Raw genomic sequence first — 26008 nt, 5'->3', positions numbered from 1 at the left:
GACATTAGCCATTAGTGCCCAGTGGTTTCAACAAGGAAAATGGGAAAATCTGTATGCACCACACTAGTATTGATTTAAAAAGAAGTAGGAAAAAAAAAAGAGTGGCAAATTGATGGGTTTAGCACGGAGATCAATGGAATTGATGTCACAATGTCAAACTGAGATGGGAGGTCAAGGCTGAGAGGCAGGTATCCAGGTGTCTCCAGGTGGCCCAGTGAACACTCCAGGTTTTGGGTAGAGCTCTAGCAAAAATGCCTTTCCAATCAATCTGCCAGCATCTTCCCCTCTGATCAGGGCATAGTATTTTCCCACCTCTCGTTCGTTTCTTTTAATCTGACACCGAGTCACTAAATTCAGACATTCTTTTTTTAAAAGCTCAGCTTCTACCCACGTGAATTTTTACCAAAAGAAATTCCTGTGGTTGTTTGGTGATAGAAAACCCAGTTCTTGGGTACTTTTTTCCTTTTCTAGATACTGCATGGCCAGATGTAAGGCCTGATTCTCCATCTCCATTACCACCTCCTCCTGATCCTTCCTGCTTATTCCTACTACAAAAGAAAAAAAAAAAAAGTAGAACTTGAAATGAATAGAACAATTATTTCCCATTCAGGATTCCCTGAATTCCTAGCAAAATCACTGACTAGGTTTACTGTTAATAGCCTCATTAAATATTTATAAAGCACCTGTTACTAGATAGTGTTATGCTTTGTCCTTTAAGAAGTTCATTGTGTTGAGAATCCCTTGGCCCATTTTTCCCCAATGGAAAGCATTCCTCACAGAAGTTCTAGGGAATAAGAGACAATGAGGAACTTATTTTTTAAGATACCATTTCCAGTCAAAAACTCATATGAAAATCTGTAACAATCAACAGTGTGTTTCCCCCTGCTGACTCCCGGACTTCACAGTCACCTACCCGCTTCCTGGCCTTATTCGGGATCTTTAATCCCTTCACCCATGTGTCACATCACAAAGCTTTGCCCACGAGATCTGTCTCTCATACTGTCCCCTTATACTCATCCCACACCATCAGTCTCCTTGGGCCCCAGTCAGTCCCATCTGTGACACCTTTGCAGCCAGCCTCCCGTCCCTTTGGCAATCTTCTGATAATGTACGTTCCTGTTCAAAGCAGTCGATGGACAGAGGCCTCTCTTTGTCCTGCTGGTTCTCCTCAAATTGGTTTCAACCTATTTCCCCCACCCTCCAAAGCCAAAACCCATGCCCAAAGCCACCTGTCACCCTTCCTTGTAAATCTCCTGCTCTGATCACCACAGCTGGCTCAAGCCCCAGGACATCTGTGTGCCTGGCCCAGGTCAACCTTCACCCTCCTGTCAGTCAGGGTGACACTCTCCTTGCAGCCGCCATTCCTGCCTCTCCCTCTGGGACTCTTTAGCGGTTTGCCACCTCCTGTCCTCCTCGTGTACCTGCACTTCCTGAGAACCTCTCTTTCAATCTTGAAGCACCGAGGCCACTGCTGCCAGGCCTCAGTACAATCCAGTAAATGTGAAGTCCTTTCCAAATAGAGCCCCCTGCACATCAATCCCCCTTCTCTATGCCTACCCCATTTTAAGAGTCCAATTTTATAGCTTCACTACATTCCCAAGGATGCCAACGTCATTTATTTAAACAAATAAGCAGATTTTGTGAAGCAAAATTCAAGTATGAGATACCTGGACTCTAACCACCAAGAACACATGGAAAAAAGATTTTTTTAAATGGACAAGTGACCAATATAGACTTTTTCTTGAGAAGGAGGCTGTAGCACATCACCAATGGAATGACCTAGTAGCTCCGAGGTTGTTGAGTGTCATTAAGGTTTGCCGTGGGTAGGGTGTTCCTGATGGGGTCCCTGCACAGAGCAGCTGACAGGAGGTCAGCCCCTCTGTCTAGCCTGCCCTGCTTCTCTTTTTCTCTAGAGCTCAGAAGTAGAGAGAAAGCAAAGTTTATTTGCAAATCTGCTTGTAATATTTTCAACATTCCATAGCCTCCTTCTCATGTCCCTCATATGCTATAGTTTACTGCATTTCATTTTATGCCCAAGGCTAGATTATTAAGGATTGAATTGGAATTTTCCATTGTGACTGCAACATGAACTTCAGCCCTCATTTTGACATGCTGTTAGGATTTTTTTTTTTTTAAATAAGTTTCTTCACCACTCTACTGTGTGAAATCCTGTAACTGATGTGCATATACACAGTGCAACAATGGATGTCTCTCTGGTCTTTTCTTCTCAGACTTCCTAACATCCGGATGTGGTAAAGAAGCAAGTCTATGGACATACAACAGACCGAATTACCAGTACTGTACTCCATAAAAGCAATATTTACAAATAATGACTTTGGAAAGAGTTCTTTCCAAATCCCTGAGAACATGGCATTAGCCATGAGGTTTACAGAGTAATTTAGATATATAATTCCTTCTTGTCCCTAATATCTGCTTTTCTATATTTGAGCTCAGTTCTCTCGGTACCAGTAGAGTTGGGAATATGTACTCAGCATAAAGCCAGGTTAGAATGTTTCTTTTACTTAGATACTGGATTGTAACTTGATGATGTCTTTGTACCATAGTCCTTCACCTCACTCATGGTTTGAAAAAGTGTGAGGTGCCTATTGACTCAAATTCATACTGAATGTCTTCATGTGTTAGAGTAGAGGGGTCTCTGGAAGAGACTGTCTCAGGACCCAGAGATGAAGTTAGACTGTTTCTTACTCTGAGAGGCAAGGTTCTTGGTTCCTGGAGATACCTTAGTATCTTTCGGATCAAAAATGGACACATTTTAAGTCATGGTCCAAAGGTTCAAAGTACCCCTTGTGTGGCCTGTTGCTTAGCACAGATATCCAAATGACTTGTTTCTATGAAGTCTCTCAGGATCCCTACCACTGGTTCCAAATCTGTATTCTGTCCTTAAAACATAGATAGATTTTTTTTTTAAATAAATGAATTAAAAGTTGTGAAGTTTCACTACATTTATGTTAAGATTGGATCAAGGTTATATTTAGATCAAGACTTCTCTGAATGTTTGTATGGGAACTTCATGGAAATGCACATGTTGCCATGTAACATCAATCATATTACATTGTGCTTTAAAATATTGAAGTCACTCCATAATGTTATGAAATATTAAAATTAAATATGTCAGGAGACTAGAAAGGGTCTGCTTCATAAATTATGTCAGCTAATTTCTGGTTGGGGGAATGTAGGTCTTGGTGGAATTATGGTGGGTGTTTCAAGTAGCAAAGCTCATTTCCTGTGGGGAGTCCTTCTGACCTCCCATTCCCAGGACTACTGTGCTTTGCCCAAATGACATGGCGAATGCATCCTTGATGTGCTCTGGTGTCTGGGGGTTGGCCCGTGGTCTGAGAATAAAGATCCCTGGTGGGCAGGTCACTTCCCTTCTGTGTGGATGCCTGTCCACAGAACTGCTGCCCTGTGATGTGGCTGTGACCACCTCTGTGTCGTCATTGTCTGAGAAGCAGTCTGGCCCCGACATAAGTAATCTGCTTCTCATACAGGAGAGTTCAGTCGTATCTCCAAATGCAAGAACTATGGGTTGGAGCAAACAAGAGAATACAAATGTCTAGTTACGAGAATGAGTGTGTCCAGCCGCGCTCCTCTGCGGCTGACTCTGATTTCTGAGCTTCATTTTTATTTGCTGCTTGTTTCCATGTGTAGGAGTCTTCCTTGAAGAGGGATGCCTTTCACGTACAAATCTTTCATTTATTTACTTATTATTTATTTTAAATTTCTTCCTACAGAGAGAGGAACAAAAGACAGGAAAATCCCTGTTCTGCTGTGGGGGGAAACGATCATGGCAAAACAGAGGGAACCCCCCCCCCCCGGGGAAATGATCATGGCAAAACAGAGGGACCCCCCCCCCCCCGCCAAAGTCAACCAAGTAATGGAGTCTCCAGCTTTCTATAGGGCTTTTGAAAGCTCCTTGAGCAAACATGGAGCTTTCCAGCTTTTGCCTTGTATCCTATTTCTTGACCAGTAGTTCTGTTTCTCAACAGGATAATGAAACTGATTGATGTAAAAGCTCAGTCTTAATCACAATAATGAAACAGAAAGTCGTGGCAACTGTAATAAGTTTAAAGGCATATTCTGCTTTTCAAGGGCATCCTGTTTTTTAGTAGAGCTCTTCCATTAGCTAAAGAAATTAAACTGAATCATTCCATCTTTTTTAAGGAAATGATGAATTTAGTCAAGAAGAAAACAAAACTCTGTAGCTAACCTAATTTATGCAAAATCATGCAATTAGTGATGGCTGTGCTAGAATTTTTTTCCCCAAAATGTGCCTCTGATAAAACCCATCGTGAGGAGCAGTGCCATCTAATGTAAGTAGTAAACATGGAGAGTAAATTATTAATATCTGGTGAAGCATGCAGATGGCAGGACTTCCATTTCTTCTTTTGAGTGGCTCGTGTGTGTCTGCTCATCATTCTTGCAAAAAAAAATGCAAAGATAAATATGAACTTTGAAAAGTAACATTCAACAGGATATGAATGTAATAAATAGCACAATGTGAAAAGTGAAACCTCACTTTACGCCTCTGCAGAGTGAAACGGTGGTTACTTTCTGCTCAATCTGAGTGTAAGCTAAATAAGGTCAGACTATTTTCATATGTGCACTACTGACCAGGGATGGCCATGTCTTGTGATATGAGTGGTATTTTTTAATCAAGTCCCCTGTGTTGTAACCTTGACAGTCCTGCCACTGGGATATGGAAAGGTAATCCCCCAGCAAGTCCTTGTCCAGGGGAAAACCTCTAAGCCGCTGACCTCGACCCTCTGCTGGCCTGAGCTGAGATCTGAAGTGATCACTTGGTCCCTGGCCAAGACAGGGCTAGCCCAAAGTTCCTTCCCACTCTTGCCAGTTTCACCTCAGGATGCTTCGGAAGAATTTCAGTGCCCAGGCAGACAAGGTCAAATTGAACTGCTTTACTGCTGCTTCTGGCTCAGCCCCCCAGGCCAGACCTGCAGCCCGAGAGGGAAATGGACTGAGTCCTGTTCTGAGGATGAGCAAAAGGCACCCATTTTCTCGCTTATTTACTCCAGGAGTGCCCCTCCTCCCCCACTCTTGGCCTCCCTTGATCACTGACTCAATCTCCCTGTGGCATATTTTGGGTAGTAGAATGTTGAGGTCACAGGATAGGTTTTTTTTTTTTTTTTTTTTTTTTTTTTTTTTTTTAGAGCAGTAGAGATACCAGCCAGGAACCCTGGGCATGAACCAGCAAGATGCAGACTCTTGCTCTTGACTTTGGGCTCCAGGCATGGCCCGGGCCTCTGGCTGGCCCGCGGGCTGCCTCCTCCCTCCTGCTCAGCGCCGGCTAGCCCGCTTGCTAGCTAGCTCGCTCAACCTGCAGCATTGGTTGGGTTCCCACGCCTGTGTCAGACTCTAGATGTCAGGCATCCGAAAGCCCCGCGGGCGCAGACCCCAGCCCTGCAGCCCCGGGAAGGTGCCAACCCAAGCGAGCCAGTGAGCAGAGGAGACGGGCATTTCACGTGGGTATCTGCCTTTGCTCCTGCTCGCGCCTCCTCAGTGGCCGGCGCCAGGGCCCCTTGGCTCCCACTTATCCCCCCGAAGTTAATCAGCAGTACTTGCTAGTTCGCTTTACTTTGGAAAATACTTAAAAGCCTCCAAACGTTACGGGGAAACGGCCGCCCCCGGGTCCCCCCAGTTGTGCCTGGCTGGGGCTGTCGGGCGCTCACGAGGCTGTGGCGTTTGTCTAGAACCGACATCACAGACACGCAGTCCCGCTCCTCCCTGGCGGTCGCCAAAGTTGCCAGACGCCCCCCAGTCGTGCCAGCTGCAGTTGCATAACCTCGCCCCCTGCCCCCGCCCGCGCCCGACGCCTGCTCTGCTCCCGGCTGAATCGGCGTATCTTGGCCCCGGCGAAGCCGTTTTGGGGGCGAGAAGATGCGCCCGAGCGGGGTCTGCGCCTGTCCCAGCGGCGCTTTGCCCGTGGCCAAGTGCAGCGGGCGCCGGGTGCAGGAGGAGGGCACGCGGGGTTCCGCTTACCTTCCGCTGCTTACAGATAAGTCGAGGTCGGTGCAGCGCCTGGATCGGGCATGTCTCGCCGCGGACCCTGGCAAGCCTGGCGCGACACGGAGCACTCCGGGCAGGGCATCCGCGGCAAGGCTCGCCGGGCTCGCGCGGAGGAAGGCTCGGCTCCCGGGACCTGGCCGGCTGCGCGCCTGCCGCCCGCCCCCTCCACTGCCGCCGGCCCGGCCCGCCCGGCCCGGCCGGCCCCCGCGCCGCAGCTCGCGTCCCTCCGGCCCCGCTCAGCGACGCGCGCGGGGAGGCAGCGGCTCGGCCGGCTCCGGGGACGCCCGCGCGCTCGCTCGCTCGCGGCGCGGCGGAGCCAGCCACAGCCACCCGGCTCCGTGCTCCTCCGATGTCCTCATTTACTGCAATTGTCTTCGGCGAGATCTCGAGCCGGGGCCGGGAGGCGGGGGCGGAGAGGGGGAGGGAGCAGGAGGGAAGTCCTTGCAGCCGCTCCCCGGTCCCAGCTACTCCGCTGAGCCGGGCGGCCGGAGGAAAGGGCGCCCTGAGCCACGCGCCAGCCGCCTGTGCGCTCGGCTGGCACCGAGGCGGGCGGAGCCCGGGCCCGCGGGGCGGGGGCGGGGGCGGCGCGGGGCCGGGCAGGGCTGCGTGCGTGGGGTGGGCGATCGCGAGCGAGTGGAGGAGCCCCCTCCCGCCGACGCCCGAGCCCGAGCCCGAGCCCGAGCTTCAGGAGGAGGAGGTGGAAGGAGCCGCCGGCGGCTGCCGCCTGCGCGCGGGGCTCTACCGTGGCGAGTCCTCGGGGTTTTTGGGCTGCAGGCGGCGCTGCGCGGCCCAGGAACTTGTTGAGTCTACCCCGGAGACGTCTCTGGAGCAGCTGGCGGTTAGGGGACTCCATATCTTCTCTCATGAGTGGTCTCCGGGGACCCTGCGCATTGGCTTCGGGCTATGCCAGAGGGCGCAGCCCAGCTGGGCTTTGAAAGCCAGAGGCACAGATTTGGGGAGGGGCTAGGCAACTGGCCTCTCTCACCTTCTCACTGTGCTTTGTGGATACTGGGGGTCAGAGTCACGTTTCTGTGCTGGGTCAACCTGGGGTTCCCTCCGAATGTAGATAGGAAGGCAGACCAGCCGCCTAGTAGCCTGAGGTCACAGTGGAAGTGCTGGCCTGGTCTGTTGCATGCTGACATTTAGGAAAAGTCCAAAACAGGCACCTAATTAGAACCCCCCTACACACACACACACACACACACACACACACATACCCCACACATACACACCTGCAGACGCCACTGGGTACATGCTCATCTGGGGCGAGTTCTCTTGGCAAGAGGAGATCTATCTAGTAGGATTCACAATGAATCACACTCCCCTCCCCCAAGTGCCTCCCCCTCCAAAAATTACCAGAGTATTGGATCCTTTGAGCTCAGAACAACAGGCCCTGGGTCCTCCCTGATACCTGGAAGGTCTTGCTGCCTGGGACTAAGCCTCCAGCGGCTGCAGATTTCCTTACCCCTAAGTTTTCTCCCAGAACATACTTGAAATTAGCCACATTTGTTAGTCTGAATATTTCGGAGGAAAGAACAGAGTAATGGTGAACTGGAGAGCAGTGAGACTTTGGAGAGTGAATTGGAAAGACAAGTGGGAATTCTTCACACTGCACTTCCCACCTCCCAAACACTCAGTGTGCTCACACTTGTGCAGGACTTATAGATCCTGGGCCTGGGGCCAGGCCATCATTGCATTCTTGTCATTAAACTGCGTTGAGCCTACACCTGGCTTTATATAATGTCTGTTCTTCGTTAAGGGCTTTATGTGAAATGTTTTATTTCTATGTGGATGTTTGGGGTGACATTACAGAAGACTATTCTAAAATGTCCTCCTTTCCCATCTTACTCTCAGTAGTTTTGGGGTTACAACTTCATGATCCAGATCTTCCCAGGAAGGGAGTCCCCAATCTGTGGTTCCAAACTCTGCCCACCACATTCTTTTTGATTCCCTTCTGACCTCAGATTCCCCCAAGTCTGATGTCAGCCCTACCAGGGAGGCTGTTGGAGGGATGTGCCTGGTAAGGTATGAACAGCCCGCAAGTCTATAGCTACCTCTGTTGTCAGGAAGGGAGCCACAAGGGAGTGATTTGATGTTGGGATCCTTTAACACCAGGTGGCAGGGGTTCCTTCTACTGACCCCTCCAACATGTTCCCCATGGGAAAGTGCTGTTTCAGCTGTGCACTCCAGGGATTCCCAGAGGGTCAGAGGAGCTTTTTGTAAACCTTGTTTTATTGTAAATCTACACAATGGAAATCTGCCTTTTATCTCTTAAACATGCCATTGTCAATAAAGCTTTCAGGAAACATGGAAATGGTTCTGGTGGTAATGGAAAGCTAAAGTTTTGAGGACCATGAGTGACAACAGATAAACATAAATGCAGGCAGAGGAGGGCAGTGCTCATTGAAAGTGCTCCATGAGCTGGTGAGGAAACCTTTGTAAGAAATATGCTATTTGAGATCCCTGTGATATACACCTCTAGGAGGAAAATGAAATGCTGTGATTGGCAGGTTAAAAAATCCTCTTCTATGAAGATGAGAGTATAATTGCGCTTCACAGCCTCACCAAGACTGCTTTGAGTTGTTCAGTTGCCTCATAGACTTCAATTGCTTTTCCAAGTCTGTTAAAAACATTGGGATCCTTCCTTTAGTTGAAGTCAGAAACCATTTCCCTAATGTATTTCTCAAGTGCCAGTCTTCAGCATCACAAGTTAAAATATTGATGAAAGCTTGTCTTGCAGACCCTTGGCCAGGGACGGATGTTCTGTGTGGGTGAGCTGGGTGTGCCCATCTTCCAAGCATACGTGTTGGGGCTACTGGGAGAAAGGAGATTGGCCACCTTCTTGCCCACAGACCCCCGTTGCGTTATTTTTTGTGTACAGAACATATGCATACTTTTAGGGTCTAAAGTCCTAAGAAAAAGAGGAGAATGATTGGAGATGGATTAATTTTAGGAATCAATTTAGTATAAGTTGGTTTCTTATATTTTGCTTCAGAATTTTGCCTCAAAAGATAGCCTTGCAAGGGGGAAATGAGCTGCTTTGCACGTGGGATTCTTGAAGGCAGAGGCACCTAGAGAAGGAAAATGAAGGAAGTGCAAGACAGCTAACTGGCCACTCTTTCACGTTTCTCTTCTTTTGCCTTTTTCTTGGAAATGTGTGCATGTGTAATACCGAGCATCGGGGGAATTCCAAACCTCCTGAGTACTAGGTTTTGAGGTCTCTATTTCCACATTAAAAAATAAATAAATAACCAAGAATATACAAGTCAAAGTGTTGAGGAATGTTCATAACAGCTTTTATATTAGTTTTTCAAACTTATATTGGAGAATAGACTAAATATGTATCAAGAGTAGAATGGATAGAAATTACTTATTCATGCTGTGCAGTAGAAGCTAGCAGCAGTAAACACAAAGTCACAAGCTATGGAGGCCTGTGACAGCAAGACGAAATCCACAAACGCGGAACAGAGGAGTGAGCCACAAGGATGTGCGCGACAGGAGTCACTTCACATGGAGTCCCAGAAAGGCCAGAGTTCGGGGCATGCTGACTTATAGGCCAGGGAATCTTCATGTTGCTGGATTGTTCTGCATCTTGAAGGAGGTGGTTGCCCAGTTGTGTACATAGATACCAGCTCATGACGGTGTCTTCTTGTCTCAATGACTCCATCTTGTCTGAGCATAGTCAGTGTGTCGTGTGATGTCTGCATGACTTCCTACTAATCCATCCCTTTAAAGGAATCATCAGTGAGCTTAACTGGTGTCTGCTGAAGCCACTTTCTCTCCAGAACCCCAGATGAGGGAAAGGAGAGGTGTCCACAGAGCCGCTGCTGCTGTGAGGAGAGTTCTTGTTTAACTGCACAGCAGAACATCCTTCCTGGGGAGGCTGCTGCTGAGCCCCTGCCCTCCTGATCATGCCCCCCAGGCTGCCATGTCACGTTCTGAAGACATGGCCTGGCCACCTCGCACTTTCATGTTCTTAAGTGATGCTAGACGGTGGGCAGGTGGCACCATCTGTTCAGAAGCTGTGGCCGTGTGTCTGCCTCACACACTCCCATACGGGGAGGTCACTCACATCCATGTGCATCTCAGGTGATATCAGTGACACCTAAAAGCTTCACTCTGTCCTAGATCAAGATGGTGCGCTCGGAGCGTCTCTGTCCAGGCCTCATCTTTGCGTGGGAGACCTGTGAGAAGCCCTGGAATCTCGCCCCTGTCATGCTGCGCTCAAGCCTCCACTGTCCACTTTCTGTACTGATTTTCCATTGAAGAGTGTCCCCTGGTGTGAAACCCCTGCCTGTGGCTCTTCCAGTGTCCTGCCAGCCAAGTCTCTTTTCCTTCCAGAAGGTCATGCAGCTGTGTCTGAGTGCTGGCCCACCCTCCTGGGGAGACGCTCGGCTCCTTACCATAGTCTTCTGTTCCCTCCATGACCAGAGACTAGAGCCTGCTTTTTGGTCCCAAACAGAGTTTGTTTGGGATAAACCAAGTGCTGTGAAGACTGCTTGAAATCCCTCGTTCTCTGTACTGCACCATTGTGAATATGATTTTCTGTAGGAAATGGGACGTTTTCATTTTTAAAGGGAACAGAAATGTCTCTAGCGTTTCCTTCCTATGTCATACAGCAGCAGTGGTGGTCTATGAGGAAGGGCGGAGTGCAGGACATGAGCTGCTGCCCCTCGGGTGCAGGCTCTGATTCCCCAAAGGCAGCTTCCCCTCCATCCCTTGGGTTGCTTCACCATGGAAATGACCATGCAGACCTTATTTCGTTGACCTTAATTTGGTCAGTCTGGGTGACAGTGTCTATAGGGTTTTCTTATTATCCAGGTCTAATCTAGGACCAGGCTTTTTCCAGCAGAGGTGGATGGCTAATGGGCTTTTCCTAATCCCTGCTGGTAACACGGTTCGTCTCTGAGGCTGCTGAAACCAGCTTCGCACAGAGCAGCTCATATGCCCAGACGAACAGTGATACCTTGGACCAGAGCTGGGTCAAGAGGGGATAAAAATTGCTTTCAGATTTCAGTGTCTGGCCTGCTAATCCACTTTGCTTGTGTGAAGACTGTTCCCTGCTGTCCCCTCTCTGGTTAGTCCCAGCACTTAGGAGGCCCCAGGTCAGCTCAGGGCTGCTGCAGGGAGGCCCTGGGCCTTCTCACACGTGCCCTGTGCTATCTGGGAAGGGAATTTCCTTCTTTGCCCACTCCCATCTTTCACTTCACCGGTAAGGAGGAGGGCTAGGGAGGACAAGAAGAAAATGGAAACCTCCAGGTTCTACTCTTTCTTCTCCAGCCCTGCTTGACAGGGAGACTTCCATGAGTGTGCACCTCAGCTGTGTGCCTCAGCCCTCCAGGCCCCAGTGCAATGTGCCTTATCATCTTCTGTCCTTGCAAGACAATTGTGAAGTAGGTACTGGAAAACTCTAACAGATGTACATCAGAAAAGGTAAGCAGTTCCTCCAAGGTCACACAGCTAGAAAGTACTAGAGACTAGATTCACATGCAGTTATGCACATTGCAGAACTGCCCTGCTCAGGTTTATTTATTTATTTTTTAATCTGACCTTGAGATCACTCAAGAGCATATGTTGCTGCTTGTGCTAAATAGTGCTTAGACATGGTGGTCCTAATTGAGGAGTAGCACAGCTACTGGAATCCCCTTCTGGTCCTTACCCAGGCCCTCAGCAACACCAGGGACCCTGTGCCCAGAGGCACCTTCCAGGCTCTGATGAGATCAGCTTGGTGCCCTCCAGGGGCAGATTTCAACCTGTGCTGCGTGTTGTGCTTATTCCCGCTCTCCTGGAGCAGAGGACACCCCCAGGCTGGGGAAGAGCAGCTCTGATTGGGTTCTCTTTTGTCTTTGTTAGCTGTGCTTCGTCCCTCATCATGTCAGTTGCGCTTTGAGTAAAAACAGGCACTGAAACAGCAAGAAAGTGTCATCGCTTTGCAGCTGGACAGCACTGTGTGTCTCTCCATGTGACATCAATGGCAGCAGCAGCCAGTGGCTTCACTGAACAGTGGCTACTGAAATGATCCACCACATATGTACCACACTTCCACAGATGACCTCTTGAGCCTTTCCTGATGCCAGTGTGATAGCTCTAACTTATCCTGGCCCTTTAACTCTCCTGACAACCCTTGGGTGCTGAACTCGACTCACCAGGACAGAACAGCTTTTAGTGACTCGCGTGCACATGTGTGTGTGTGTGTGTGTGTGTGTGTGTAAGATGATGAACACGCTGGGCACATCATTCTAGTTATCTACTCTTGGCATTTTTATACACTCAGTACAATAAATTATTTTGCTAGTTTCAGTCTAAGAGCTGATTTCCTGACTTTAGATGCTGTATTTACTTAGGAGTGTGGGTCCTGCCTGGTATAGGAAGCTGCTGAGCTTTGAAAAGTCAGCCCATTGTCCTCGAGTGCCAAGTTCCAAATGGGAAGACCACAGTATTAAAAAAAATCTCTAGTTATCCTGAATGACCTCTGAGGTCACGCACAGACTTGCAGTGCCATTTCTTTCATACACATTTCTGTTTTTCACATTATTCAACCCTTGGGCAATGAAATAAACAGGTCGTTGCTGTAATTCTGCTGCACTGTGGGCTGCAGATCTCTCTGTCTCCAATTTTCCTAATTTGTGTTTTGGCATCTGCCGGAGCCACGTTGTACTCCAACTGCACGTGGTTCAGAAGCTGTTTCTGGGTGCTCATCTGTTGGTTCTGGGGCACCTGTAACTAATGGTAAAGTCATAATCAAAAACATATCAACATGTTTCATACACAATTTTAATTTCTTCCTGGATTCAAAGGAAAGCAAAGAAGTTTGTTTTTAAATATTACTTGTATTCTTTCTTCATTTAAAAAAGCCTGTGTCCACAGCTTGCAATGCATGCATAGGACCGTGGGTGAACCAGAAGCCCTGCGTCTCAGCCATCATAGCTCCCTGGTAGGATCCCCTCTTGTCTGCAGGGATACCCCTTAGGCCTTCTCAGGTCTGGAGATAGGGAAGGGTCTTCAGGATTCCTGGACATTCATTTCATTCAAGTCATAGAAGTGAATTATACAAAGCGAATTACACGAAGTGAATTTCTTCATTTGTGTTCGTTGGTTGACTGTTTCAGTGGATCAAACAAAGAAACTTGAAATTCAGTGTGTATTTAAAAAACTAAATTTGTGGTGAATATTTGGAAATTGAGTCATAAAAAAGAAGAACTATCATTATCAGAGAAAGCTGTTACTCTGTTATAAAGATTGAACACAGGGATGCTCTACCACTGAGCCACAGCCCCAGCCCTTTTAATTTTTTGAGACAGCATCTCATTAAGTCACAACAGCTGACCTCAAACTTTCAGCCCTCCCACCATAGCCTCCTGAGTAGTTGGGATCACAGGTGTGCACCCCTGTGCCCGGTTCAAAGGAAATCTTAATTCCTTCTGTGTGTCTTTCCAGCACGAACCCCAAACAGTTTTTTTTTTTTCAGAAATTGTTGAATATTGAAGAGAATCCCTAGGGTTGAGCATTTAAGAAATAAATGTGTGTTCAAAGACTGTGACTGATGTTGTCCTTCCTGGATGCTTACGGCCCTGGTTCTGCTTGTCGTCACTGCACATGATTCATCTTCTTGGGGCTCGTCTTGAGTTCAGAACTCTCTGCCCACTCGAATGTGGAGCCTCTTGTTCCGCTCGATGTGCATGAGCAAATGTAAAGTTACCCTTTTATTAGGATGTCTCGGGGCTATTATGCCCCGAAGTTCTAGAAGACACAGTTCATTGATTTTATTTTTGTTCACTGAATCCAAGTATCAAAATGAAGAAATTCATTTAAATATTGACCCCCCACCCCTCCATTCCCAGTGGAGTAAATTTTGTCACATGAAATTGCTGATGATACTTCCAAGTCCCTTAAAATAAGACTTGTGATTCATTCACACCATGAAAATAGTGGAGAACCAACATCTTCACCTGCAGATTCAGAGGTTATAGGCTCTTTCCTTTTTGGTCTCTGGGTGTTAATTAATATCTTCGCTTCTGGAGCTTTCTTTGCCGCTGACTCCAGTGTGGACGAAGCCTGGAGCCTGCAGTTTTTTGAGAAACGCTTCCCTTTGTACTTGGGCAGATGTTGAGCTCCTTGGGCAATTTTTGCTTTTTTTTGATGTAAGTATGTACTTTGTTAGTGTTTAAAGTACATTTTAAAATATTGCTGAAATGAAATCACCTTCAGTTTTGATACATATGACAAGTGTTGAAACGCAGATGATGTTTGCCATGAAATTTAAATGAGCTCTATTAAAGCAGAAATAATGTCACATACCATGTAAAAAGCAAAGATCTCCCTTAGACTTCCCTGTTCCGACTTCTGAACAAGCATGCATGATCATTTGAAATGCAGACTAGGATCAGCAGTTTGAAAGTGTTGTCCTTTCCTCAGGTATAGCCCGCTTCTAGCAAGCTCTTATGAGGCACGATGCACGAAAGTTTAGAGGTGAAAAGGCTCAGATCATGAGCTGTAACCTTATCAGTTGATGAATCTACTTCAGTGGATTAACAGGGCCCTAACTGTAGGAAGGTAGGGGTGGCTAGAGGAGGTAGGTCCCTGGGGTGTGCCTTTGGGGTATATATTGTCCCCAGTGAGTAGAGCTCTCTCTGCTTCCTGGTGGCCATGTCCTGAGCTGCTGTCCTCCACCAGGCCCTTCTCTCAGGCCCAGAGCTGTGGAGTTGGCCTTCTGTGGACTGGAACCTCTGAAACTGAATGCCAAATAAACTTCTCTTTCTCTAAAATTGTTACTGTCAGGTCTTCCGGTCATGGTGGTGAAAAAGCTGACTTAAATACAGACTAAAGTTCCCTGATTCCCTGTTTACAGCGTAAGTTGTTTGACACAATTTTGGTACCATATTGGACCCCGACTTTAAGAATGAATTGAAGCCTTTGATTCATCCTTAGAGAACCCAGTATTTTTTCCCTTTTGCTTCTCATGACACTGTATTCTAGGTGAAGCTGCCTCATTTGGGATTTGGGAAGAATTAGAACAATATATTCTATCAAGGACTGTTTCTGGTGAGGGACATGGTTCTGGATACATTCATCTGTTAGACATTCATCTAATGAATAACAGTTCCCTGTCTCAAGATTCACATTCTTGGGCTGCGGGGTGGACATGCACACACATTAAAACAAAAAAACCAAACAATGGCAATATAAACAACCATGGTAGCAAAATCGTTGTCTTTGTGAACCAGGAGAATTTTGTTTTGCAATTATGGAAATGATGCAGTTGTTGGAACCAAAATGATCCCTTCGGGGATCACTGGGGGTGCTCCGTGCCTCTTCCCTCCAGAGCTTTACAAGAGAAAACTGGGCTCTTCTTATTGGATTTTCATCTCTGACTGATTTATTTAAGTGCCTCATGCAACCAAATGGAATATCTTTGCTGTAGGCTTTTAATATCAGAGCTATTATGATGACTGATACAACATAAAGGTTTTTTGTTTTGTTTTGATAGTTTCCAAACAATTGAGATTAATAGTTTATTCTCTCTAACCACATGAAAAATTATTATTAGTTTCATATGAAGTTTTCACTAGAATAAGAATCAATAATCCATCAAATTTCCCTTTTAATGTTATGTTTAATGTTGTAGATTTGAATATTATCAGGGAGCCAATATTTCTTGACCCAGTATCATTTCTTAAACATGCCAAAATTGTGACATAGTGATTATCAACTTCACCAGTCTTGCTTTGGGTTGTTACCCCACTTTGAAATTTTTCAGTACTCTCTCATCTGATATCAACTTGCAATATTCCCTGAGGATCCAGGATTCATTTCTATGGTGCTGTTTGTGTATGGCCTGTCATGGAAACCGTGGAGCTCCCTTGTTATTTAAAATCGTCTCCCTGCGCAGTGCTGTGATGTACCAAGTGGCACTTTGCAGTCTTTGATAGGCAATGGCTTTTTGTTTACCAGGCAATGATATGCTTAGCCTACATTGCATGTTTCTCAAGTATGGTTAACTGAAGAAAGCATCTTTGAATTTATCTTCTCACTGTGTAACTCCTGGAAGCCCTGAGATTCCTTTGAATATGCAGAGGCAATTATTTGGTTTTCTGCTTTCCTTCACCAAGTGGCAGCTTTGAGAACCAGGCCCATCTTTTCTGCACCGCAATTCCACTGGCTGAGTCAGAGTGTTTGTTTAACTCCATGAAGTTCCAGGGCTGAGCTTGCCTTCGAGGGCTGAGAGTGAGCATTCAAGTGTGTGTGTGTGTGTGTGTGTGTGTGTGTGTGTGTGCTTTAGATCTTCTGTTGGATTTTCATTAAAGAAAGCAAAAGCCGAGGTCATGCTGTATGAGGAGACCTCATTTGAGATTGAAGATGGAGAAGAGGAGCCAGGGCAAGGAGGGGCTGCTATGTGAGCAGAACTACAGAACGTGGAGCCTGTGTGCCCTTTGGGTGCCAGTGTCATGCCATGTGCGGACATGAGGCTGAGGGTAGAGCTCCACCCTACCAGAAATCAAAGCAGCCCTGGGCTGGGGCATGCAGTCTGCCTTGGGAGGCGGGTGCTCGGGGGCATCCTCAGGCCTGCCTTCTTTTCTCCTGAGTGGCAGTGCCTTTCATTTTAAACTGATGGATTTGAAAAGTTGATCAAAAATAGATGAAAGTGGAAGAAAGTGAGTCACATCCGTAAGTGCGCCATCAAATGTGGTGTAAAAAGAAACCCTTTCCACATGTGGGACAATTAAGTGGCACAGGTAGACTTTATGCAAAGTACCTCAATGTTCCAGGGGTTACAAAGATAATTCCAAATGCCTGTGCTCTCCTCCTCTCACTAGCACACTTGCCCAGATATGCAGACCTTCTGAGCAGAGAAATTCAGCTCAGAGCCTGCTATGAAAATCTTATTTTGATTCTAGTCCACCTTAGTAGGGCTGCCAGGGTTGGCAAGTCCCTGTGTCTGATCTTCCAAGGACAGGACATGGAGACTTGGGATAAGGAAATCCCACACTTGGTTGCTGTGCCCTGGGATAAGTCATAATTCTTTCTTTATAGTCACTTGGATACATTGCCATGTAATGCCAGACTTTTTTTTCCCCTCCAATCAGGGAAAAAAGATTTCTTCTCTCAGTTTCTTGGTTCCCTCACTGAGAGAATGAAATTTTTTATGAAGTCTTAAATTTGGTGGTTATTGCCCCATTACCTATGGAAACTACTGTAAAGACTGCATTCGGCTGCCATCAACTCGAGCTGTGGGCATCATCGGTGCCACATTAGGTGGCCCCTGTGCTCATCCTTGGAAGAACGGCCCCTGTTTGACTCTAGAAATGACTCCCACTGAAGCTGTGGAGAGCCAGGGAGGGGACAGGAGGCATTAGAGGGGCTGTAAAGGGACCAGTGCCTCAGAGTTTCTTCGGAAGAATGTGAGCCTGTGTGCATTTGGACAGTAATGCAGTCAGGAGGGGCCTTTCTGTGATTACAGGCAAATAATTCTAGGGCTGAGCCCAGGAAACCGCAAGTGCCTCCCCGCCAGGAGGCCAGTCAGGGCTTTCTTTTTGCCCCTCTTCAGTCTTGTTGATCCTTCCTCTGTCCCTGTCTGAGTCCTGCCTCTGAACTTCTGCTGCCCACCCCCAGCTGGTGCAGGCCATTTCTTACCTGGACTCCGGGCCAGGCCCTTTGCTCTGCCCTCCTGGCTACTGATTTAGCTGGGGAGTTGGAGCAGGTGACCTCTCACCCTCTGTGTTCCTGTTCTCTTTCTCTCTCCCCACCTTCCTCAAAGTTCTCCAGTTCTGGAAGTTAAGACCTAATGCAAATTGTGTCCCTCGGCTACATTGTTCTCAGTGTAACTCAATTTCTCTGAAAAAAGGGAACTATCACTCAGAATAATCTTGTGGCTCTTTTCTGAACGTGACACGTGACTTCATGACTACACACATTTCAGCCTGTACCTCTTATCATAAGATCTGTTTTATTTTGTCTTCTTCCACTCTTTTTCTTTTTACTGTATTTTAATTATTTATTTGTTTATTAGTTGTAGATGGACACAATACCTTTAATGTATTTCTTTATCTTTATGTGGTGTTGGGGATGGAACCCAGTGCCTCACACTTGCTGGCAAGTGCTCCACCACTGAGCCCCAGCCCCAGCCCCATTGTACTGTTTTGTTTATTTTATTTGTAACACTTTATGTGAGATCCACCGTCTTCATGGAGTTTTCACCCTGGGAGCTGTGCTGTGTGGCACATCTGCAGAACTTGCTCGTTTTGAAGAGCAGACTTATAGTGGGGTGGAGGCCCCCCTGAAGGGCGGTGGACCCCTGCACACTGACTGTGGACAGGGCAACTCAGGAAGCCAAGTGCAGCTTGAGATGGATGGAGTCTCCACTTCTCTCCTTCGTGCAGGACATGTCTGTCAGTGTCCTCTACTGATGCTCCCAGAGCTCCGGAGACAGGCTGCTACGTGTGCCCTTGACATTCCTCCTGCTGACCTTCAGCAAGGCCCTCAGCTGTCCCCTGTGTTATATTTCTACAGACCTTGCCACCCATTTGTGAATTCTGGGTCTAGAGAAAAAAAACTGATGAGCATCTATTACTCCTTATAGGAAATATACTTATCTGTATGCTTTTTATTATTGTTTTACTTGCCTTTGACATTTAACAGCTTTTATGATTGACTTTTGAAGCCATTGGTTTTTTAATAGTAGGAGTTATAGATTGGATAATTCGTCAAATAAGAAAAATTCAGACACCATAATTTTTTTAAAAAACATAGTGAAGGGAATGCATGCATTTGGTGAAGGGGGAGGACGGCAGAGGCAGGGCCTCTGTGGCCAGAGCAGGTGTCTGCAAACCCCTTCCCTGGCCTGGCCTGAGGCCCTTGCCCTTCTCATGGTCAAGTGAGTCTTGCACTTCATTTTCTTTCTTTCTGCAAGTCGGCTGCATCTCCTAGAGCTCTGCACAGTTTGCTTTCCTCCCAAAGTTACAAAACAATGTCACCTTAAATAATTTAAAGATAGGTAAAATTGGATTTACTTTGGAGAATGTAATCTGTTTTGTTCCTTGAAGGAGTTGATCCTTTGGAGAATAAGCACATGCAGACAGCTGGGACTTGGGATAGTTTGACTTAAGATTTTTGGACTTTTCAATGGTATAAAAGCCATATGCATTCAGTGAAACCCTACTTTGAGTTTTGATCTTTTCCCAGGTAAGCAGTTTACAGTACTGGGCAGTGACAACAAGTGCCGCTCCCAGTCGGTGCTGGTTCTCCACTCTGAACCAGGTTGCAAAGCACGAAGCCTGGCTCGTGTGGAGGGTTGAAGGCATTTTTGAGTTAGGATGTTTTCAATTTATGATGGGTTTATCAGGACATGACTCTGTCATAAGCCAAGAAATATCTGGATTATAAAATTATTCAAAAATAGTTTTTGTGTTTTTTAAAAATCAGTTTTATCTCATTCAGCTTTTAAAAAGAGCCATATAAGGTAATTTTGGTTATGTGCATTATTGCAAATATTTTACTGTTGCAATTTTGCAATAGTGCAGATACATTGCAATTATTGCCCTGGCTCTGAGGATAACATCCTAAAGGAAAAAAATTGTTTAATTCCAGTCCACTGATTTCTCAGGGTTAGCTATGACGTGGTGTTCAATTATGTACTTGCTTGGGTAAAGTATTAAATTATTTTAAAGGATCTTTGTTTTTACGTTAAAAAAGAAAAAAGTTTTTAGAAGCAAACTTACATTTGACCATCACGTGACAGTGCCAACTGCCTTTCAAAACAGCAAAACTTAATTTTTACATGTTTTTTTGTGCTTGGTGAGCCTGAAGGAGTGTGTGAATGTGTGGTACAACCCACAGGAGATTGGAAGATGTGTTTGTATCAGAAGGTAAAGAGCTTTTCCTGTCACAAGCCTGGGATCTCATAGGCAGGGGGCTTAGGAGGAGCTGATTTGCACTTCCAGAAGCCCTGGACCCTTCTGCACCTTCAGGCCACCCTTCTGAGTGGCCCCTCCATAAGAGGGGGTGCCTGGCTGACCGGAAGCTCTCCTTTGCTTTAGGAGGGTTCTGCATGTATTGCAGACTTGGTTTCATTGGATTGACGACATCCACAGTTGTGCCTTGCTGGATGGAGGCTTCTCTGTGAAGGACTGGAAGGTGCTTTGTTATTTGGCTTTGTCCACACCTCTTTTCAATTCCCACTCCCGGTTTCCCTTTTCCCCAAAGGATGAAGCGTATCGCTTTTTTCTCCAAGCCTTACTTCTGTAAGGGTTTCCTGCTTCTTAAACTCACCACTGGTGAAGTTATTTCCACTTGTAATACAACCCCCCTAATTAGAAAATACAGCAGTTATGCATGCTTTTGTCATGAATTAAGAATTACAAAAACTGATGTATAAAATCAAAGCCAATCATTTCTCTCTCCCACCCCTTCCTGCCTCCTCCTGATTACACCCTTGACAGCTGTCCATCTTTACACACCTGCCTTCCTGCTTGTATCTAGTAGGGCAAGCTTTGTCTGCATACATATTTCATTCCTGTGAATTTCAAGAAGCTCAGAGTGTTGTTGGGAGGGGAAGAGAGAGAAGTGTTTTCTTTGTTATAAAGTAGAATTACAGTATTCACATTACTCTGCCGGTACCTTTATTTCATTGACAGCGTAACGTGGCTCCATAGATACAGATTTAAGTGTTCTGTTTTCTTCAACCAGAATATTCTTTAAGCATTCCTCATCTGTTGTAAACCAAAGGCTATCATTTCTCCCTGAGCTTTTGAGAACAAATTTATTAGTACTAAATATCTTTGCTGCAAATGTTCTCATGCCTGTTCCTCCCGGTGGAAGCAAGATTAAGATACTCTTCCCAAGTTTTGGAGCATTGTCAGTAGCAAGTAGCTAGAGACAGAAAGAACTGGACACAGGCTACCCCCCCACCCCCCATGATACTGTTCTAATTCTTTAGAAAGATTTGTATATCTAGAATGTTCCCTGGAAAGATTTGATTTATTCTTCAGCAGGTACTTTTGTGTTTTCCTGAGCAGGGATTGAGTTTATGTTTTGGAATCATATTTTGGGGTATTTTCAAACTTAGTTTTGGAATATTGATAAATTCTACATAAGGGAATTGGTCCCAAAAGATTGGGTAACACCAAATTGAACAAAATCAAGAACTGTCTCCTTGTGGCAGTATTTTCAGAATCTAGCATCATGAATTTAAAAAGAGGGTACAGGGCTTAGCACTGTAGGGGTTCTCTGACCTTTCTTACCAAGTTGTTCTTTAATACTTGTGTTGTTTAGTTTTGATTTTAGCACAGCATGGCCAGTGTTCCAGGGAACACATTTTGGGAAACTGTGCTCCTTTGGCTGTGTATTGTGTATGGAGACATGAGCTTTTCCGCCTTGATCCTGCTGATCTATGGTGATATAATGTTCATCAACATTTCTTTCTTTTTCCATTATTAAATCAAAACAAATTATGCACATAAGACAATAAGTAAAAGAAGTATGGACAGTTTGAAAAATGCTAAACAGTTTGAAAAATGGCCCAAGTGCTGGCCAACTCAAGGCACTGGAAGGGTCCTCCTCCCCCAGCTCTGTCCGAATTCTTTCTCCTGCTGTGACCTCTATGTGGACTTGGGGTTCACTGACCCTTTGCTTTCCTGTTTGGATTTTTCATGTTTAAGTGCCCTTTTGTAGTATGTCTTTGGGGCTTAGTCTGCTTTTGCCCTTTGTGCAAGCAGAGTCGTGCGATGCGTATTTTTCTGAATGTGCTTCTTGCTCTCAACACTGCAGGTTTGCCGTAATATATGCTGATGGGTACAGCTGCAGTTCATTCATCTTCTTTGCGGAATAATATTCCAGTTGTGGGAACACATTTCAACAGGTGTATCCCCTCTTTGCAGGTGTCTATGGGGTGTTGGTGTTTGCTATGGGAACAGCACACCTGGTTCAGAATTGCAGGGCAGACATCTCTGCAGGCAAATGTTTATCCTGGGCAAGGAGAGTCCTGTCTTTCTGAGCCTGCGGAGGTCCGGTCTGCATGGGAACAGTGAAGCTTAGCTCACTCTCTGGTTCAGTTTTCCAACTGTGACTCCTTCTCTTGTCCTATCAGTGTTCCGTTTTTGGTACTGCAGCTTTATAAAGGTCCGTGTGCTCTTTCTGTGTGATGGGAACGAGGTGGTGGGAATGTCAGTGTATGGCCTGGGACCCTGCTCTCCACCCCAGGATCGGAGCACACACGCCGCAGCCCCGGGCTCTCATTGTTGCACCTACTGCGTTTCCTTCTGGACACACGACTAGGCAGGTTCCCTTCCTCCCATTTCTTCCTTTGCCTCTTCCAGGACTCTCTCCCTTGCGGCCTCACTGTCAGCCCACACCCCACGTGAGGGGGCAGGAGCTGTATTGTGCGAATGTGTGCCGTTTCCCCATGAGTCCCAGGAGCCAGGGTGGCAGAGTGTGTAAAGCTCAGGAATGGCTGTGCCAGTTGCCTCACCTTCTGCCCCTGCCCCGCAGTCCACCGACCTGGGGGTTTCTGTGGGATCCGGGAAGGGCTGGGAAGGCCGAGCAGTGCAGGTGCTGCTGCAGTGTGGGGGACCCCGCTCCAGAGCAGGTGGCCAGGATGGTTCCAAACAGAAGCTGCAGATAATTTCTGGACTCTGCTCATCTTGAGTTCCCTCTCAGGTGGAAATAAAGGAGATTGTGAACACACCACTCTTCCTTGTGTTTGAGACTCTAAAATACACAAGATGATTTTAATAATGTTCTATGACTGAAAGGCACTTTTATAACCAAATCCCATGCAAAGGTTTGGACCGTGTTTTCCTAAGGTTGATTTCAAGATACACCAGGCTGAGCTAAAGCAGAGGAAGAATACCCGTGCCTACACACAGGATGATCAACGGGCATTTTCAGAATAGTTCTAATCCAACTTTACTGTAGTAAGAACAAACAACCCAGAAAACAACCACAGTGAAAATATTTAAATGATACACTCTGTGACAGTAGGACTCCCTTCCTCCTATCGCAGACCTTCAGCCACAAGGAACTGCACCACATCTACTCCAGTGCATCCTAAACATTTCTTAGTGTTTCTGCTGCTGAATTATCTAACTCTTCCTTCCATCTGAACCGGAAACTCATGGAGATGCTCCTCCCCAGTTAATAAGCTTTAGCTTTGACAGGAGTTTACTCACAGGGCTTTAGTGTAGCAGAATCCCCGATCCTCAGGGTGAGGGAAGGGGTTGGCCGTGGAATTCATGAATGAAACTGTTTTGTAGGAGGTGTGCAGTCTACCATATCCTTGGGATGCATGAGGGAAAACAAAAAGCAAAAACCCTTTGGACTTAGTCACTTGTGAGCTGTTAGAAGTCTGTTTACAAAGGAATCATTCATTCTGCAGTCTCCGAAGTCCCCATGTTAGGAAGTAGCTGCCTCTGAGTTATTCCACCACCCTTCATGTCAAAGTGATATTTTGGTAGAAAGAGAACAAAAAAGTCCTTGAAACCAGTGTGGAAATGCTGCAGACACTCATTGGGCAGAGAGACTCCTGAATCTCTCTGGAAATATCACTGGTCCTTACAGGAGAGGTCGCTGTTGCTGAGCTGGAGGAATTGACTTGTTTCCCAGTGAGCTGGTCCTGGGAGAAGCCCCTGGACATTTTCCTGATACAGTGTGGTGCAGCCTCACCTCTCTGGGAATAAGGAGGATACTTTGTGTCGCATGTAGGCAAAAGGCTGCTGTTGATAAATTCAGATTTTCCCCATTGCAATAACAACAGCACACCATCCCAACTGCTCAAGAACATTGCTCTTCAGGAAACGCAGGTGAATCTGAAATACCTTCCACGTCCAGTTTCAAAGTCACTGCCTTTTCTCATGACTTTTTAAGGTGGGTAAAGTTTGGAAGTATTAAAAAAAACAACTTGCTATTTTTGTGAAAGACTTGCAACTGTGTCTAGTTTCCCAGCCGGTACAACTTCCTGCCTGCTTTTCCAGGTGGGTACAGGTCTCATGCCATGCGGGCCTGCCATCAGTGACTGCCGTCATTGCCATTTGGTTGAAAGCCCAGCCTGCTCCTGCCTGCAGCCGACACAGGACCCTTACCCTGCAGAAGTTTGCAGTGCAGTTCACGTGGGCCAAGTCCCAGCAGTTGCTCTGCTCTGCTGGGATGCAGATGTTCACAGTGAAGGACTTTTTCTTCCTATTACTTTTCTTTGCATCCATCTGTGCTCCCCAAGTGCCACCTTGCAGATGACCCAACTGTGTGCTTTGAGCTCCCTGCACTTACATTTTGCTCCATAAACACATTTACTCCAAGCTTTCAAACGTGAGTGCCCTCCACTCCCTTTTCCTTCAGTGACACCCCGGATGAATGCCTGTCTCTGCAAAGGCTTCTGCTGTTCCCTGCACTGCAGCTGAAGTGTGTCCCGTCCTCCCCAAAGCAAGTTCTGCCTGGGTCGCAGTTGCTTTCCCTCATGTTTCTGGGTTCGCTGCTGTCACTGTCCCCCATGTCCTCTCCTATCTCGACATGCCCTCTGCAGTATGCTCCTCACCCCGGGAACACTGTGTCTATGCTTCCTCTATGTCACATGCTACCCCCGTCAGTTTTTTCTTTTCTGTTTTATTTTGGTACCAGCCACACTTAACCACTGATCCACATCCCCAGCCCTTTTTATTTTTTATTTTGAGACCGCATCTTACTAAGTTTCTTAGGGCACCGCTAAGTTGCTGAGGCTGGCCTTGAATTTGTCATCCTCTGCCTCAGCCTCCCGAACTGCTGGGATTGCAGGCGTGTGCTTCCACACCCAGCTCCTCCTGGGTTCCTCCTTGTTCTGCTCAGTATTCGGCTCCTTCTGGAGAGTGCCTAGCTGTGGCCTCCCCCTCTGATCACCCTTCTTCCTTCCTACCTCTCTCTTCTAGAAACTGTTCACTCCTGGGGTCCCCAGCACCTCCTGGCAACCACGGCCAGTGCCCTTAGGGTGTCCTCTTCCTCTCCTCATCACATGTCACCTCCTCCTTCTAAGTGACCAACAGACAGAGATCAGAGTTGGAGGATAAAACTAATCACCCTAAATTTGTACTCAGAGATACTCAGATATTAGGTCATTTCCCTAGTGTTAGATCATTGTGATGGTTTGGATATGAATGTCCCCAAAAGCTTTTGTGTGAGACAGTGCAAGGACACTAAGAGGAAATAATCAAATTTAGAGAGGTGTAAACTGGACAGTGGATTAATCCTCCGTGGTGGATCAACCAACCGGGTGGTAACTGTGGGCAGGTAGGGTGTGGCTGCAGGAAGCAGGTCATGGAGGTGTACCTTTGGGAATGCATTTGTCCCTGGAGAGCAAAGCTCTTTCTCTGCTTCCTGGCTGCCCTGTCCTGAGCTGCTTTCTTCCCCTACGCCCGTCTGCCCTGATGTCCTGCCTTACCTCAGGCCCAGAGCAGGGGAGTTGGCTGACCAGGGACTGAACCTTGGAAACCAGAAGCCAAAATGAACTTTTCTTCCTTTAAATGGTTCTTGTCTGGTCTTTTGGTCACAGTGATGCAAAATCTGACTGAAACAATCTTATAAGAAAGAACAGGGGATCTGTTTCCGAGCTGGACCTTGGAATGCACCTCCCACTCCTCAGTCAGCCTGTCCCATGGCCGTCACTTACTCATGACCGAGTCTTCCCTCCCTTTCAGCCTCTGACTCCTTGCTCCTCCCTCACCTTCTGATGCCCTTTCTTCGTCCCCCGTTTCCTTCCTCTTGTGATTCCCCTGGTGTTTTTCTTTCAATCCCCTTTTCCTATTCTTCTCTCCTGGAGTGAACTTGGCCCTCTGGGTGACTTCAGTGTTACCTGCCTGCGTTTCCCTCACCGCTGGGCATCTGCCCTGTGTGTCTCATGCAGGTTCACATCTCAGATCCTAGGAGGGTACTTCTCCTGTGTAATTGCTTTATCTCCCTAACTCCTGCTTTAAATGGTGGATTTTATCAGTCCAAAATGTGTTCTTTATTT

The 26008-nt window shown here is 46.7% G+C and overlaps 2 protein-coding genes across 3 annotated transcripts in view; one reads left to right on the top strand and one right to left on the bottom strand.

The window, feature by feature from the left end:
• The window catches only part of Insyn2a (inhibitory synaptic factor 2A), a 52725-nt gene extending 46685 nt beyond the window's left edge, over positions 1 to 6040 (bottom strand). The window contains exon 1 of the mRNA XM_027930052.2: positions 6016 to 6040. The gene's annotated coding sequence lies outside the window, so the exon portion shown is untranslated. The remainder of the gene's footprint in view (positions 1 to 6015) is intronic.
• Dock1 (dedicator of cytokinesis 1) overlaps positions 1 to 26008 on the top strand; it is a 450610-nt gene that overhangs the window by 236648 nt on the left and 187954 nt on the right. The gene's annotated exons all lie outside the window — the stretch shown is intronic.

Source organism: Marmota flaviventris, chromosome 4 (genome assembly GCF_047511675.1).
Source record: "Marmota flaviventris isolate mMarFla1 chromosome 4, mMarFla1.hap1, whole genome shotgun sequence".
In the NCBI taxonomy this organism is placed as follows: domain Eukaryota; kingdom Metazoa; phylum Chordata; class Mammalia; order Rodentia; family Sciuridae; genus Marmota; species Marmota flaviventris.
Note: the sequence above shows the minus strand (reverse complement) of the source record. Positions and strands in the feature narration are given on the sequence as shown.